This window comes from Pleurodeles waltl, chromosome 4_1, assembly GCF_031143425.1.
Source record: "Pleurodeles waltl isolate 20211129_DDA chromosome 4_1, aPleWal1.hap1.20221129, whole genome shotgun sequence".
In the NCBI taxonomy this organism is placed as follows: domain Eukaryota; kingdom Metazoa; phylum Chordata; class Amphibia; order Caudata; family Salamandridae; genus Pleurodeles; species Pleurodeles waltl.
The window spans coordinates 37,765,138-37,781,029 of record NC_090442.1 but is presented as its reverse complement, the minus strand read 5'-3'; the positions used below and the strand labels follow the sequence as shown (position 1 = coordinate 37,781,029).

Sequence of the window (15,892 nt, the reverse complement as noted above, 5' to 3'; positions counted from 1 at the left end):
ATATGCAATACGTATACAACAATATGTCATGGCACAATCATTCCGAACAGAACTGTGGGTAGACTCAGTGCAGGGAGTGTGTGCGTGCAGAAAGCAGAAACTATGCATGGGTAGAAGCTCTATGATTTTCTCCAGGAATAATGCAAATTGTCCCTCAGAAAAAGTATAGTACTAGAGAAGAATCATAAAGGATTGACACAATTGCTGCCTTTGCTGTTGCCCCAGTTGTGTAATCTGTCAAGGACTGGTCTCTTGCAGATTGAGGCACCTAGTTGCGATTGTGTGGTATAAATCACCCTTACAACCATTTTTGCTATAAACTTGAGATCTTTCTGAGATACTATCTCACAGACTTCTTATGAATGAGGAACTCTGAAATTGTCACATTCCAATTTGTACGTCCTTAAAACTCTGCTGGTTATTCAAATGGGCAGATTGTTTTTTAAATTCCTTTCTGTCTCGAGTTGTAGTTATATTGATACAGAGGCATAATTATTGAATGATATATATTGGTTTGATTGAAATATGTTCGTAGAGGTGGTGATAGGCTTTCTGTGTCTGTCTGAGAGCAAGGACCGGTTAACGTCTTTTTCCAAGAGCAGTTTGTTGTGAAAGGTATCAGACAAAGGAGTATGTATTGTGATGTGGTTCTCTGACTGCTTCTGTCCACTTGCCAAAAGTTCCAAGGCCCTATGATAGCACAAAAACTGTAAGATTGAAGTGGTGTGTGCCGGAGGTTTAAAATGGTCAGTTTAATTAAAGACAGAAAAGTGAAACGAATGACTGCAGAAATACTGTATGTGGCCATGAACTGATATGAAAGGATGATTTTGGAACTCTGTCTTGCAGATTACCCTCAATGCCGCAATGGATAGGGCACTACTCTCACAGACCAGGGTGTGTAAGTTTAAGTCTATCGGAGGTGCACACCCTGAACTAATACATTTTTGCTGAAACCTAATCATATTGTTTACTCTTCCTCGTAGCAGCTTGCCAGGGTGATAGTATATTGCAACAGAACCATTCCACTTCTTCACTGAAAAGAGTCATGCTGGTTACCCAAATGTGCAGCGTGTCATTTTATACAACTTTCTTTATTGAAATTAAACTTGGACTCACTTGAAATATTCTCTTTCAAAATGAATGTTTTGAGCTGCTGTGAATTTTATTTCTAGAGGTGGTGACAGGCTTTCAGGTACGTGCTTAGGTCAAGGCCCTGTTCATGTCACTTGTATAAGCTAATTCAGGGAGCAAATTAGCAAGTCAATAAATGGGAAGTCTGAACTACTGTCAAAGCAGTTTCATTCTCTTTTCAAATAATCCAAAAATACCATTGCAGCATAAAACAGAGTATTCAATAAAAGAAGAAGGAGGATTAACGGCAAAAAAGCACAGCATAAGATATGAAACTTTGGAAATTATCTAGATATTGTTTGAAAAAACTCCTTTGATGGAAAGAAGATGAAGAACGGTATGGGATCCTGTCCTGCGCACCTGTAATTGATATGTTCCACATCCATTCATACCACCTAACCCTAAACACCCAAACATATTGCAGTCAGTGACCATGTGGCCTAATGGATAAGGTGTCTGACTTCGGATCAGAAGATTGAGGGTTCGAGTCCCTTCATGGTTGAGTCTTTTTCTCACAGCACCCAACTTATCTTTACATACAAACTGGAAACACACTCTTACAATACTCCTTTCACTCTCACTCATTAAGAAAGCCCAATGCAAACTGCACAATCAGTCACGTTATGCCTTCAGCATTGCTACTTTTCTGTCTTTCTGCCATACCAAAGTACCTCTTCATAAATGCCACGGATATGCAATACGTATACAACAATATGACATGGCGCAATCATTCTGAACAGAACTGTGGGTAGATTCATTGCAGGGAGTGTGTGCGTGCAGAAAGCAGAAACTATGCATGGGTAGAAGCTCTATGATTTTCTCCAGGAATAATGCAAATTGTCCCTCAGAAAAAGTATAGTACTAGAGAAGAATCATAAAGGATTGACACAATTGCTGCCTTTGCTGTTGCCCCAGTTGTGTAATCTGTCAAGGACTGGTCTCTTGCAGATTGAGGCACCTAGTTGCGATTGTGTGGTATAAATCACCCTTACAACCATTTTTGCTATAAACTTGAGATCTTTCTGATATACTATCTCACAGACTTTTTATGAATGAGGAACTCTGAAATTGTCACATTCCAATTTGTACGTCCTTAAAACTCTGCTGGTTATTCAAATGGGCAGATTGTTTTTTAAATTCCTTTCTGTCTCGAGATGTAGTTATATTGATCCAGAGGCATAATTATTGAATGATATATATTGGTTTGATTGAAATATGTTCGTAGAGGTGGTGATAGGCTTTCTGTGTCTGTCTGAGAGCAAGGACCGGTTAACATCTTTTTCCAAGAGCAGTTTGTTGTGAAAGGTATCAGACAAAGGAGTATGTATTGTGATGTGGTTCTCTGACTGCTTCTGTCCACTTGCCAAAAGTTCCAAGGTCCTCTGATAGCACAAAAACTGTAAGATTGAAGTGGTGTGTGCCGGAGGTTTAAAATGGTCAGTTTAATTAAAGACAGAAAAGTGAAACGAATGACTGCAGAAATACTGTATGGGGCCATGAACTGAGATGAAAGGATGATTTTGGAACTCTGTCTTGCAGATTACCCTCAATGCCGCAATGGATAGGGCACTACTCTCACAGACCAGGGTGTGTAAGTTTAAGTCTATCGGAGGTGCACACCCTGAACTAATACATTTTTGCTGAAACCTAATCATATTGTTTACTCTTCCTCGTAGCAGCTTGCCAGGGTGATAGTATATTGCAACAGAACGATTCCACTTCTTCACTGAAAAGAGTCATGCTGGTTACCCAAATGTGCAGCGTGTCATTTTATACAACTTTCTTTATTGAAATTAAACTTGGACTCACTTGAAATATTCTCTTTCAAAATGAATGTTTTGAGCTGCTGTGAATTTTATTTCTAGAGGTGGTGACAGGCTTTCAGGTACGTGCTTAGGTCAAGGCCCTGTTCATGTCACTTGTATAAGTTAATTCAGGGAGCAAATTAGCAAGTCAAGAAATGGGAAGTCTGAACTACTGTCAAAGCAGTTTCATTCTCTTTTCAAATAATCCAAAAATACCATTGCAGCATAAAACAGAGTATTCAATAAAAGAAGAAGGAGGATTAACGGCAAAAAAGCACATCATAAGATATGAAACGTTGGAAATTATCTAGATATTGTTTGAAAAAACTCCTTTGATGGAAAGAAGATGAAGAACGGTATGGGATCCTGTCCTGCGCACCTGTAATTGATATGTTCCACATCCATTCATACCACCTAACACTAAACACCCAAACATATTGCAGTCAGTGACCATGTGGCCTAATGGATAAGGCGTCTGACTTCGGATCAGAAGATTGAGGGTTCGAGTCCCTTCATGGTTGAGTCTTTTTGTTACAGCACCCAACTTATCTTTACATACAAACTGGAAACACACTCTTACAATACTCATTTCACTCTCACTCATTAAGAAAGGCCAATGCAAACTGCACAATCAGTCATGTTATACCTTCAGCATTGCTACTTTTCTGTCTTTCTGCCATACCAAAGTACCTCTTCATAAATGCCACGGATATGCAATACGTATACAACAATATGTCATGGCACAATCATTCCGAACAGAACTGTGGGTAGACTCAGTGCAGGGAGTGTGTGCGTGCAGAAAGCAGAAACTATGCATGGGTAGAAGCTCTATGATTTTCTCCAGGAATAATGCAAATTGTCCCTCAGAAAAAGTATAGTACTAGAGAAGAATCATAAACGATTGACACAATTGCTGCCTTTGCTGTTGCCCCAGTTGTGTAATCTGTCAAGGACTGGTCTCTTGCAGATTGAGGCACTTAGTTGCAATTGTGTGGTAAAAATCACCCTTACAACCATTTTTGCTATAAACTTGAGATCGTTCTGGGATACTATCTCACAGACTTCTTATGAATGAGGAACTCTGAAATTGTCACATTCCAATTTGTACGTCCTTAAAACTATGCTGGTTATTCAAAAGGGCAGATTGTTTTTTAAATTCCTTTCTGTCTCGAGTTGTAGTTATATTGATACAGAGGCATAATTGTTGAATGATATATATTGGTTTGATTGAAATATGTTCGTAGAGGTGGTGATAGGCTTTCTGTGTCTGTCTGAGAGCAAGAACCGGTTAACGTCTTTTTCCAAGAGCAGTTTGTTGTGAAAGGTATCAGGCAAAGGAGTATGTATTGTGATGTGGTTCTCTGACTGCTTCTGTCCACTTGCCAAAAGTTCCAAGGCCCTATGATAGCACAAAAACGGTAAGATTGAAGTGGTGGGTGCCGGAGGTTTAAAATGGTCAGTTTAATTAAAGACAGAAAAGTGAAACAAATGACTGCAGAAATACTGTATGTAGCCATGAACTGAGATGAAAGGATGATTTTGGAACTCTGTCTTGCAGATTACCCTCAATGCCGCAATGGATAGGGCACTACTCTCACAGACCAGGGTGTGTAAGTTTAAGTCTATCTGAGGTGCACACCCTGAACTAATACATTTTTGCTGAAACCTAATCATATTGTTTACTCTTCCTCGTAGCAGCTTGCCAGGGTGATAGTATATTGCAACAGAACCATTCCACTTCTTCACTGAAAAGTGTCATGTTGGTTACCCAAATGCGCAGCGTGTCATTTTATACAGCTTTCTTTATTGAAATTAAACTTGGACTCACTTGAAATATTCTCTTTCAAAATGAATGTTTTGAGCTGCTGTGAATTTTATTTCCAGAGGTGGTGACAGCCTTTCAGGTACGTGCTTAGGTCAAGGCCCTGTTCATGTCACTTGTATAAGCTAATTCAGGGAGCAAATTAGCAAGTCAATAAATGGGAAGTCTGAACTACTGTCAAAGCAGTTTCATTCTCTTTTCAAATAATCCAAAAATACCATTGCAGCATAAAACAGAGTATTCAATAAAAGAAGAAGGAGGATTAACGGCAAAAAATCACATCATAAGATATGAAACTTTGGAAATTATCTAGATATTGTTTGAAAAAACTCCTTTGATGGAAAGAAGATGAAGAACGGTATGGGATCCTGTCCTGCGCACCTGTAATTGATCTGTTCCACATCCATTCATACCACCTAACCCTAAACACCCAAACTTATTGCAGTCAGTGACCATGTGGCCTAATGGATAAGGCTTCGGAACAGAAGATTGAGGGTTCGAGTCCCTTCATGGTCGAGTCTTTTTGTCACAGCACCCAACTTATATTTACATTCAAACTGGAAATACACTCTTACAATAATCATTTCACTCTCACTCATTAAGAAAGCCCAATGCAAACTGCACAATCAGTCATGTTATACCTTCAGCATTGCTACTTTTCTGTCTTTCTGCCATACCAAAGTACCTCTTCATAAATGCCACGGATATGCAATACGTATACAACAATATGTCATGGCACAATCATTCCGAACAGAACTGTGGGTAGACTCAGTGCAGGGAGTGTGTGCGTGCAGAAAGCAGAAACTATGCATGGGTAGAAGCTCTATGATTTTCTCCAGGAATAATGCAAATTGTCCCTCAGAAAAAGTATAGTACTAGAGAAGAATCATAAAGGATTGACACAATTGCTGCCTTTGCTGTTGCCCCAGTTGTGTAATCTGTCAAGGACTGGTCTCTTGCAGATTGAGGCACCTAGTTGCGATTGTGTGGTATAAATCACCCTTACAACCATTTTTGCTATAAACTTGAGATCTTTCTGATATACTATCTCACAGACTTCTTATGAATGAGGAACTCTGAAATTGTCACATTCCAATTTGTACGTCCTTAAATCTCTGCTGGTTATTCAAATGGGCAGATTGTTTTTTAAATTCCTTTCTGTCTCGAGATGTAGTTATATTGATTGTTGGACTTTTGCTGATGCAGGGTCATCCCCAGACTTTTTCGCCTCCTGCCTCCTATTTTTTTCTGACATGTTGCTGTTGGCTTTTCAACTCTGAGCACTTTACCACTGCTAACCAGTGCTAAAGTGCATATGCTCTCCTGTTTAAATTGTATGTAAGTGGTTTATCCATGATTGGCATATTTGATTTACTAGTAAGTCCCTAGTAAGGTGCACTAGAGGTGCCAGGGCCTGTAAATCAAATGCTACTAGTGGGCCTGCAGCACTGGTTGTGCCACCCACATAAGTAGCTCTGTAATCATGTCTCAGACCTGCCACTGCAGTGTCTGTGTGTGTATTTTTACACTGTAAAGTCGACTTGGCAAGTGTACCCACTTGCCAGGCCTAAACCTTCCCTTTCCTTACATGTAAGGCACCCCTAAGGTATGCCCTAGGTAGCCCCAAGGGCAGGGTGCAGTGTATGGATAAGGTAAGACATATAGTAATGTGGTTTATATGTCCTGACAGTGAAATACTGCCAATTTCGTTTTCACTGTTGCAAGGTCTGTCTCTCTCTCATAGGATAATATGGGGGCTACCTTTAAATATGATTAAAGTGTAGATTCCCCTAGAGAGTAGATGGACAGGTGGAGTTTGGGATCCCTGAACTCACAATTTAAAAATACATCTTTTAGTAAAGTTGATTTTGAGATTGTGAGTTTGGAAATGCCACTTTTAGAAAGTGAGCATTTTCTTGCTTAAACCATTCTGTGGCTCTGCCTTGTTTGTGGATTCCCTGTCTGGGTCAGTTTGACAGTTGGGTTGTTTTTCACCTCACACCAGACAGTGACACAAAGGGAGCTGGGGTGTGATCTGCATTCCTGATTAGCCATCTCTGCTAGGAGGGAGGGGTGGAGTGGTCACTCTCATCTGAAAGGACTGTGCCTGCCTCTGACAATGCTGTCTCCAGCCCCCTGGTGTGTGTCTGAGGCCTTGCCTGGGCAAGGCAGGATTTCACAAGAAGGTGTGAGTCCCCTTTGAAGGAAGGTGACTTCAAAGACTAAAATGGGTATAAGAAGGGCACCCAAACTTACAAACTTTAGAAACATTTCTGGAATAAAGGGGAACCTCTGCCTGGAGAAGAGCTGATCGCTGAGGAACAAGTGCTGCTCTGCCTGTGACTGTGCTTTGTGGAGCTTTCCTGCAGTGCTGCTTCTGCCTGAGTAAGAGGGCAAAGACTGGACTTTGTGTGCCTTCCATCTTGAAGAAGAAATCTCCAAGGGCTTGATGTAGAGCTTGCCTCCTGTTGTTGAAGTCTCAGGGATAGCAAAGACTTCTTCCTGCCAGCACCTGGAGTCTCTGGAGAGACCCCTACTCTGCTCTGTGGTGCCCTTCCAGTTCCTGGGACCCTGAAAGGAGAGGCTGGCAGCCTAAGGACAAAAATACACGCACCGAGCACCGTGCGGAGAAAAGATCGACGCGAATCCGATCGCGGCTGAGAAAACGACGCGACGCCGGCTCCGCAGCTGAGAAACGACGCCGCTGGAAACGCGACCGGAGAATCGACGCCCGGAGCAGGAGAAACGACGCGCAGCATCGCTGACGAAGGCTGAGAGATCGCAACCAGCGCCGCGGGACTTCGGACCGTCGCGTGGCTGGCTTTTTCGACGCGCCTCGCCGAGCCGAGCTGTTTTCGACGCATATACCCGTGCCGGGTTATTTTCGACGCACACCGCCCGTGCGGGGTTATTTTTGCCGCAAACCAGGTACATTTTCACGCTAGCAGCGCTAGTGTGGTGTTACAACTACCTAAAGACTCTTTTTATTTTAAACCTTTAAAAAATCATAACTTGACTTGTGTATGTTGGATTTTTGTCGTTTTGGTCTTGTTTTGTCTAGATAAATATTTCCTATTTTTCTAAACTGGTGTTGTGTCATTTTGTAGTGTTTTCATTAAGTTACTGTGTGTGTTGGTACAAATACTTTACGCCCAGCACTCTGAGGTTAAGCCTACTGCTCTGTCAAGCTACCAAGGGGGTAAGCAGGGGTTAGCTGAGGGTGATTCTCTTTTATCCTAACTAGAGTGAGGGTCCTTGCTTGAACAGGGGGTAACCTGACTGTCAACCAAAGACCCCATTTCTAACATTGGTGGCAGCGGTGGGATTGGACTTGTATTTGTACTTGACATACAGTAATTAAGTGTACACTACTGTTTTGATCTCAGACCACTACGTGACCACATACTACTTGTTTGGTGATCTTTTGATTTTTTTCTTAAGGACTCTTTTTATTCTACTTCCATGATTTTGCTGATCCCTTGACTGATTCTTTTTACTTCATTGGGAAATTATTTTTTTCTGCCTTTTGGAACTTTGCACTTGTGACCATCATGTCTCAATCTGGAGATGCAACAGCTGGAGCTGTGTTTAAAATGGAGAAACTGAAGGAGTACTCAGTTGCTCAATTGAAACCGTTCCTTAAAGATCTTGACTGTCCCACTGAGAGCTCCACCAGGGAGGGGGAGCTGCAACAGGCACAGAGGGCTTGGGTGACAATCAAGAAGGCTGGAGGGCACACAGAGGAGGAGAATAAGGGTGGGGAAGTGCAGAGGATACACAGTGGTGTAGTGGAGGAACCTGTTACGCCTGGGGGGAGGGTCCCCAGGAGGGGTATCAGGGTGTCACCCAAGGGTCTGACTCCTGAAGAGTTACAGGACAGACAGGCAGAGAGGGAGTTCCAATGGGAGATGAAAAAGCTCAATTGGGAGTTGGAAGAAAGGAGGAGGAACTTAGAGATTAAAAAAATGATTTATGCTTACGAGCTTAAATTGAAAGAGCTGGAAGTCATGAGGGCTGAGTCCAGCTGGAATGGTGGCAGCAACAATTGTATATCCAGTGATGCTGCAGAAGTGCACATGCCCAGAGAGGTGGTGCCCTACTTGAAGGAGGGAGTTAACACACGCCAGGAGGTTCAGGGGTATGAGGTAGCTCCAGTGATGCACAGGGTCCCTGAGGTGGATTGGGGAACTGGCATGGGGAGTCATATTCCTACTGGTGGGAGGGACACTCTACTGACTCTAGTTGAGAGTGACAGGGAGAGGGGTTCCCCCCAAGTAGAAGTCCTGGTTATGGAGTGTGAAGACATCCCAGAAGAGTGTGGGTTGAGTGTCAGGGACAGTCAGGTACTGTCTCACCAGTCTCAGGAGGGTGATGTGGGGTGCTTTGTCAAAGCAGAGTCACTGGATGGTTGGGTGAAGGGTACTTTGGTTAATTCATGTGAGGGGCTGAGTGATGTAATTGCTGGAGAGCATATGTCTAGTCCTTATTTTCCAGAGCTATGCCAACACCAGGTGGAGTGTGAGTTCTCTGACCCCAGGGAGCTTACAATGGAGGCAGACTTCTGGGTGAGTACCAGAGAGTCTGAAGAGGCATTTGGGGGTGCTCCTGAGAGGAGTGGTCTAGGTAGTTCCCAACCAGGTGAGGTCGGGAAGGATTGTAGTGTCCCAGGTAGGTCCCAGTGTAGTGGGATGGGTGAGGGACCCCATGTCCAGTCTCAGAGGAGAGGGAATGGGGATGGGTTGAGGCCCAAGGTGCCCGAGATCCGGTCCCAGGTCCTGGAGGGTTCCCTGCGGGAACACCAGGAGGGGAGCCTAGCCTGTACCGTAGGGCCATCTGTTGAGGGAGACCCCACAGTGTCAGGAGAACTTGGGGGGGCGGCTGTAGCCAGCGTCCCACCAGTTCTGGTGTCTGGCAGTACCACTCCTAGTGAGGGGGTGCAGAAGTCCAGACAGAGGGTTGAGAGGGGGTTGCGGACCCCAGTGGAGAACCTGGAGGGTCAGGGGTCAGCTCTGAGAGCAGAGCCCCCCATGAATGACCTTGGTGAGACCATTTCTGGGTTGGGGGGAATCCAGACTCTGTCAGATGGGCAGAGGTCAGGAGACCTGCGCCAGCCAGACTCTTGTGTGGCCCTTCGGGACAGTGTGTCCCTTGAGGGGGGTAAGTGTGCCCCCCTGGAAGTCCTGGTGTGCCAGGCAATGGTTCAACCGCAGGGTGGTGACTCTGGGTTGAATGATCAGGTTCAGGGGGTAAACTCTGACCTGATGGGGGGTAAGTGTGCTCCCAAGGAAGTCCTGGTGTGCCAGGCAGTGGTTCAACCGCAGGGTGGTGACCCTGGGTTGGATGACCAGGTTCAGAGGGTAAACTCTGACCTGGTGGGGGGTAGGTATGCCCCCCAGGAAGCCCTGGTTTGCCAGGCAGTGATCCAGTCTGTGGGTACAGACCCTGGATTGGGAGGCCAGGTTAAGGGTGTCCCCCCTGACCTGGAGGAAGGGGCTACTGCTAACAGTGCCCCTACCATGTTGTCTTCTGGGGGGGCCACTCCTAGTTGGGTGGTTCAGGACCCCAGAAGAGAGGGCAGGGGGAGGGAAGCCTCACCCCTGGCCCTAGTCCAACCTGAAGGTACAGACCCCAGGTTGGAGGATCAGTTGCAGGTTAACATCCCTGCACTGATGGAAGAATTGTGCAGGACTGCTTCTACAAGCACCCTGACAGTTTTTGACTCTGGGGGTGCCGCTTCTGCAGGGAGGGTACAGAGCCCCAGAGGGGAGGACCAGGGTCAGGTTAACATCCCTGACCTGGTGGAAGAGAGAGTGGTCAAAGGGTGCCAAGCACCTGGGGCTACCACCCCCCACTCTCCACAGTCCCAGTGGTTAGAGAGGCCTGAGGTCGGGCTCTCATCCCTGACAGTTGTCTGGGGCCACTGTGGCTGGCTGTCCTGGTGGACAGAGTTGCCCCTGGGGGGGGGAGGACGAGAGTCACACCCCGGGGGTGGAGTGGGCAACACCACTGTGTTGGCCCTGGTGGTACTATCTGCCCATTGCAATACATCTGTGAGCAAAGTAAAGTTAGGTGTTGCACAGATGGTGTCTGTAGATGTGGAGAAGGGTTCCCCATGGGTTAGCTTAGTGGGCCCTGAGAGTATGGACAGAGGGATCCAACTGGAGTCAGGAAGGCGTAGAACTGGAACATGCCCCTGCTGTTGTGGGCCTGGGTCCCTGTTCTATCGCCCCAATCAGGGAAGTACATCAAGGTATTGATTGTTCTCCCCTGGCTTTAGGCTGGTAGGGGGTCGTGTTGGACTTTTGCTGATGCAGGGTCATCCCCAGACTTTTTCGCCTCCTGCCTCCTATTTTTTTCTGACATGTTGCTGTTGGCTTTTCAACTCTGAGCACTTTACCACTGCTAACCAGTGCTAAAGTGCATATGCTCTCCTGTTTAAATTGTATGTAAGTGGTTTATCCATGATTGGCATATTTGATTTACTAGTAAGTCCCTAGTAAGGTGCACTAGAGGTGCCAGGGCCTGTAAATCAAATGCTACTAGTGGGCCTGCAGCACTGGTTGTGCCACCCACATAAGTAGCTCTGTAATCATGTCTCAGACCTGCCACTGCAGTGTCTGTGTGTGTATTTTTACACTGTAACGTCGACTTGGCAAGTGTACCCACTTGCCAGGCCTAAACCTTCCCTTTCCTTACATGTAAGGCACCCCTAAGGTATGCCCTAGGTAGCCCCAAGGGCAGGGTGCAGTGTATGGATAAGGTAGGACATATAGTAATGTGGTTTATATGTCCTGACAGTGAAATACTGCCAATTTCGTTTTCACTGTTGCAAGGTCTGTCTCTCTCTCATAGGATAATATGGGGGCTACCTTTAAATATGATTAAAGTGTAGATTCCCCTAGAGAGTAGATGGACAGGTGGAGTTTGGGATCCCTGAACTCACAATTTAAAAATACATCTTTTAGTAAAGTTGATTTTGAGATTGTGAGTTTGGAAATGCCACTTTTAGAAAGTGAGCATTTTCTTGCTTAAACCATTCTGTGGCTCTGCCTTGTTTGTGGATTCCCTGTCTGGGTCAGTTTGACAGTTGGGTTGTTTTTCACCTCACACCAGACAGTGACACAAAGGGAGCTGGGGTGTGATCTGCATTCCTGATTAGCCATCTCTGCTAGGAGGGAGGGGTGGAGTGGTCACTCTCATCTGAAAGGACTGTGCCTGCCTCTGACAATGCTGTCTCCAGCCCCCTGGTGTGTGTCTGAGGCCTTGCCTGGGCAAGGCAGGATTTCACAAGAAGGTGTGAGTCCCCTTTGAAGGAAGGTGACTTCAAAGACTAAAATGGGTATAAGAAGGGCACCCAAACTTACAAACTTTAGAAACACTTCTGGAATAAAGGGGAACCTCTGCCTGGAGAAGAGCTGATCGCTGAGGAACAAGTGCTGCCCTGCCTGTGACTGTGCTTTGTGGAGCTTTCCTGCAGTGCTGCTTCTGCCTGAGTAAGAGGGCAAAGACTGGACTTTGTGTGCCTTCCATCTTGAAGAAGAAATCTCCAAGGGCTTGATGTAGAGCTTGCCTCCTGTTGTTGAAGTCTCAGGGATAGCAAAGACTTCTTCCTGCCAGCACCTGGAGTCTCTGGAGAGACCCCTACTCTGCTCTGTGGTGCCCTTCCAGTTCCTGGGACCCTGAAAGGAGAGGCTGGCAGCCTAAGGACAAAAATACACGCACCGAGCACCGTGCGGAGAAAAGATCGACGCGAATCCGATCGCGGCTGAGAAAACGACGCGACGCCGGCTCCGCAGCTGAGAAACGACGCCGCTGGAAACGCGACCGGAGAATCGACGCCCGGAGCAGGAGAAACGACGCGCAGCATCGCTGACGAAGGCTGAGAGATCGCAACCAGCGCCGCGGGACTTCGGACCGTCGCGTGGCTGGCTTTTTCGACGCGCCTCGCCGAGCCGAGCTGTTTTCGACGCATATACCCGTGCCGGGTTATTTTCGACGCACACCGCCCGTGCGGGGTTATTTTTGCCGCAAACCAGGTACATTTTCACGCTAGCAGCGCTAGTGTGGTGTTACAACTACCTAAAGACTCTTTTTATTTTAAACCTTTAAAAAATCATAACTTGACTTGTGTATGTTGGATTTTTGTCGTTTTGGTCTTGTTTTGTCTAGATAAATATTTCCTATTTTTCTAAACTGGTGTTGTGTCATTTTGTAGTGTTTTCATTAAGTTACTGTGTGTGTTGGTACAAATACTTTACGCCCAGCACTCTGAGGTTAAGCCTACTGCTCTGCCAAGCTACCAAGGGGGTAAGCAGGGGTTAGCTGAGGGTGATTCTCTTTTATCCTAACTAGAGTGAGGGTCCTTGCTTGAACAGGGGGTAACCTGACTGTCAACCAAAGACCCCATTTCTAACATTGATACAGAGGCATAATTATTGAATGATATATATTGGTTTGATTGAAATATGTTCGTAGAGGTGGTGATAGGCTTTCTGTGTCTGTCTGAGAGCAAGGACCGGTTAACGTCTTTTTCCAAGAGCAGTTTGTTGTGAAAGGTATCAGACAAAGGAGTATGTATTGTGATGTGGTTCTCTGACTGCTTCTGTCCACTTGCCAAAAGTTCCAAGGTCATATGATAGCACAAAAACTGTAAGATTGAAGTGGTGTGTGCCGGAGGTTTAAAATGGTCAGTTTAATTAAAGACAGAAAAGTGAAACGAATGACTGCAGAAATACTGTATGGGGCCATGAACTGAGATGAAAGGATGATTTTGGAACTCTGTCTTGCAGATTACCCTCAATGCCGCAATGGATAGGGCACTACTCTCACAGACCAGGGTGTGTAAGTTTAAGTCTATCGGAGGTGCACACCCTGAACTAATACATTTTTGCTGAAACCTAATCATATTGTTTACTCTTCCTCGTAGCAGCTTGCCAGGGTGATAGTATATTGCAACAGAACGATTCCACTTCTTCACTGAAAAGAGTCATGCTGGTTACCCAAATGTGCAGCGTGTCATTTTATACAACTTTCTTTATTGAAATTAAACTTGGACTCACTTGAAATATTCTCTTTCAAAATGAATGTTTTGAGCTGCTGTGAATTTTATTTCTAGAGGTGGTGACAGGCTTTCAGGTACGTGCTTAGGTCAAGGCCCTGTTCATGTCACTTGTATAAGTTAATTCAGGGAGCAAATTAGCAAGTCAAGAAATGGGAAGTCTGAACTACTGTCAAAGCAGTTTCATTCTCTTTTCAAATAATCCAAAAATACCATTGCAGCATAAAACAGAGTATTCAATAAAAGAAGAAGGAGGATTAACGGCAAAAAAGCACAGCATAAGATATGAAACTTTGGAAATTATCTAGATATTGTTTGAAAAAACTCCTTTGATGGAAAGAAGATGAAGAACGGTATGGGATCCTGTCCTGCGCACCTGTAATTGATATGTTCCACATCCATTCATACCACCTAACCCTAAACACCCAAACATATTGCAGTCAGTGACCATGTGGCCTAATGGATAAGGTGTCTGACTTCGGATCAGAAGATTGAGGGTTCGAGTCCCTTCATGGTTGAGTCTTTTTCTCACAGCACCCAACTTATCTTTACATACAAACTGGAAACACACTCTTACAATACTCCTTTCACTCTCACTCATTAAGAAAGCCCAATGCAAACTGCACAATCAGTCACGTTATGCCTTCAGCATTGCTACTTTTCTGTCTTTCTGCCATACCAAAGTACCTCTTCATAAATGCCACGGATATGCAATACGTATACAACAATATGACATGGCGCAATCATTCTGAACAGAACTGTGGGTAGATTCATTGCAGGGAGTGTGTGCGTGCAGAAAGCAGAAACTATGCATGGGTAGAAGCTCTATGATTTTCTCCAGGAATAATGCAAATTGTCCCTCAGAAAAAGTATAGTACTAGAGAAGAATCATAAAGGATTGACACAATTGCTGCCTTTGCTGTTGCCCAAGTTGTGTAATCTGTCAAGGACTGGTCTCTTGCAGATTGAGGCACCTAGTTGCGATTGTGTGGTATAAATCACCCTTACAACCATTTTTGCTATAAACTTGAGATCTTTCTGATATACTATCTCACAGACTTCTTATGAATGAGGAACTCTGAAATTGTCACATTCCAATTTGTACGTCCTTAAAACTCTGCTGGTTATTCAAATGGGCAGATTGTTTTTTAACTTCCTTTCTGTCTTGAGATGTAGTTATATTGATACAGAGGCATAATTATTGAATGATATATATTGGTTTGATTGAAATATGTTCGTAGAGGTGGTGACAGGCTTTCTGTGTCTGTCTGAGAGCAAGGACAGGTTAACGTCTTTTTCCAAGAGCAGTTTGTTGTGAAAGGTATCAGACAAAGGAGTATGTATTGTGATGTGGTTCTCTGACTGCTTCTGTCCACTTGCCAAAAGTTCCAAGGTCCTATGATAGCACAAAAACTGTAAGATTGAAGTGGTGTGTGCCGGAGGTTTAAAATGGTCAGTTTAATTAAAGACAGAAAAGTGAAACGAATGACTGCAGAAATACTGTATGTGGCCATGAACTGAGATGAAAGGATGATTTTGGAACTCTGTCTTGCAGATTACCCTCAATGCCGCAATGGATAGGGCACTACTCTCACAGACCAGGGTGTGTAAGTTTAAGTCTATCGGAGGTGCACACCCTGAACTAATACATTTTTGCTGAAACCTAATCATATTGTTTACTCTTCCTCGTAGCAGCTTCCCAGGGTGATAGTATATTGCAACAGAACCATTCCACTTCTTCACTGAAAAGAGTCATGCTGGTTACCCAAATGTGCAGCGTGTCATTTTATACAACTTTCTTTATTGAAATTAAACTTGGACTCACTTGAAATATTCTCTTTCAAAATGAATGTTTTGAGCTGCTGTGAATTTTATTTCTAGAGGTGGTGACAGGCTTTCAGGTACGTGCTTAGGTCAAGGCCCTGTTCATGTCACTTGTACAAGCTAATTCAGGGAGCAAATTAGCAAGTCAATAAATGGGAAGTCTGAACTACTGTCAAAGCAGTTTCATTCTCTTTTCAAATAATCCAAAAATACCATTGCAGCATAAAACAGAGTATTCAATAAAAGAAG

At 44.5% G+C, this 15,892-nt stretch overlaps 3 non-coding genes across 3 annotated transcripts; all 3 read left to right on the top strand.

Moving 5' to 3' along the window:
* The first annotated feature begins 1,563 nt into the window (after window positions 1–1,563).
* TRNAR-UCG (transfer RNA arginine (anticodon UCG)) lies at window positions 1,564–1,636 on the top strand. Its single transcript has one exon. It is a non-coding gene; the product is annotated as a tRNA-Arg (tRNA).
* Window positions 1,637–3,387: 1,751 nt separating this feature from the next.
* On the top strand, window positions 3,388–3,460 carry TRNAR-UCG (transfer RNA arginine (anticodon UCG)). The gene has a single exon. It is a non-coding gene; the product is annotated as a tRNA-Arg (tRNA).
* Window positions 3,461–14,264: 10,804 nt separating this feature from the next.
* Window positions 14,265–14,337, top strand: TRNAR-UCG (transfer RNA arginine (anticodon UCG)). Its single transcript has one exon. It is a non-coding gene; the product is annotated as a tRNA-Arg (tRNA).
* Window positions 14,338–15,892: the final 1,555 nt, after the last annotated feature.